The following is a 1,920-nucleotide window of genomic DNA, read 5'->3' as shown; positions in this document are numbered from 1 at the left end:
TGGAATTTTCCTCCATTAATATATTCTGGAATTTTCTTTCATTATTTCTTAAATTTTCTTTCATTATTTCTTGAATTTTCTTTTTTCTTTCATTATTTCTTGAATTTTCTTTTTTCTTTCATTATTTCTTGAATTTTCTTTCATTAATTCCGGAATTATTCCCTTTATTAATTATTATTTCTTTCATTGATTCTGAAATTATATCTCATTAATTCTGAAATTGTCCATTTCATTAATTTAGGAATTATCTCTTTCCTTCATTCTGGAATTATCTTCCATTAATTTTATATCTTTCCTTTATTAATATTCCTTTATTAATATATCTTTCATTAAATTTGGAATTATCACTTTTATCATTCAGCGGTCTCCGCCTTTCGCTTCGATATCTCTATGAGATGGGAAGCGGGGTGTGTCCGGTCTTCAAAGGTCAAAGGTCTCCGCCTTGACTGCTGAAAATGGTGTCCGTCCCCCAACATCTCGGAATATCACGTGACTCGGTGAAAACAAAAACGACTCCCCCTTTATTTTCTTATGGCATAAAATAGGAATACATTAAACCAATAAATGAAGGAAATAATTTCAGCATCGATGAGATAATTCCAAAATTAACGAGAGGGATAATTTCGGCATTAATGAAAGATGATTTCAAAATTAAGGAAAGAGATAAATTCCAAAATTAATGACAGCGATAATTTCAGCATTAACCAAAGATAATTCCAGAATTAATTAAAGGCAATTCCAGAATTGATAAAAGAGACACTTTCAGCATTGACGAAATTGATAATTTCAAACTTAATGAAAGTAATAATTTCAAACTTAATGAAAGTAATAATTTCAAAATTAATGAAAGTGATAATTCCGAAATTAATGAAAGATAATTCGGAATTAATGAAAAATTATTCCAGAATAAATGAAAGAAAAATTCTAGTTTTGATGAAACAGATAATTTCAGTTCCAAAATAAATAAAAGCGATAATTTCAGCATTAATGAAGAAATAATTCCAAAATTAATGAAAGAGATAATTTCAGCATTGATCAAAGATAATTCCGGAATTAATGAAAGAGAAATTCTAGAATTAATGAAAGAAAAATTCTAGAATTAATGAAAGAAAAATTCTAGAATTAATGAAAGAAAAATTCTAGAATTAATGAAAGAAAAATTCTAGAATTAATGAAAGAAAAATTCTAGAATTAATGAAAGAAAAATTCTAGAATTAATGAAAGAAAAATTCTAGTTTTGATGAAACAGATAATTTCAGTCCCAAAATAAATGAAAGCGATAATTTCAGCGTTTCGTTCCCATCACTTCTCTCTTCCTCTAGGTCCGAAGCAGACGATTTCAGCCGCTGAATTTTGTTCCGTAGAAATGGCTATGAGGGAGAGAACTTTCATCATGGTCAAGCCCGATGACGTCCAGAGGGGACTCGTTGGCAAAATCATTCAGCGATTCGAAGAGAAGGGCTTCAAACTCGTCGCCATGAAATTCATGAAGGCTTCTGAAGATCTGTTGAGGGAGCATTATTCAGATCTGTCTTCTCTGCCATTTTTCCCCGGATTAATCAGTTACATGCAGCTTGGTCCAGTTGTTCCAATGGTCTGGGAAGGTCTTAATGCCGCTGTGGTGGTCGAGTGGTTATAGTGACGGACTCGCGATGCGAGGATCCAGGTTCGAACCCCACAGTGGTGGTCGGCTGAAGTTGGTTTTCTGTGGTTCTCAACTTCAAGGCGCAAATGCGAGCCGATCTCCCCGTTAAAAAGTCTCGCCACAGAGAGCAACAGTCCTACAACGATAAATCATTCAATCATAACACTTCACTCATAGTTAGAAAAACTGGTGGCAGATGGCAGCACTACACATGACAAGCATTGCAGAGGAACAAAAAAAACTTCACGTCAGGTTTCACTACACGTACACGCACA

The 1,920-nt window shown here is 33.4% G+C and overlaps 1 pseudogene; it reads left to right on the top strand.

The window, feature by feature from the left end:
* The first annotated feature begins 1,318 nt into the window (after positions 1–1,318).
* Positions 1,319–1,639, top strand: LOC149067740 (nucleoside diphosphate kinase pseudogene; annotated as a pseudogene).
* The last annotated feature ends 281 nt before the right edge of the window (positions 1,640–1,920 follow it).

This window comes from Pholcus phalangioides, unplaced genomic scaffold (assembly GCF_987345545.1).
Source record: "Pholcus phalangioides strain wild (caught in Gottingen) unplaced genomic scaffold, Ppha-v1.0 ptg000028l_1, whole genome shotgun sequence".
Lineage (NCBI taxonomy): Eukaryota > Metazoa > Arthropoda > Arachnida > Araneae > Pholcidae > Pholcus > Pholcus phalangioides.
Note: the sequence above shows the minus strand (reverse complement) of the source record. Positions and strands in the feature narration are given on the sequence as shown.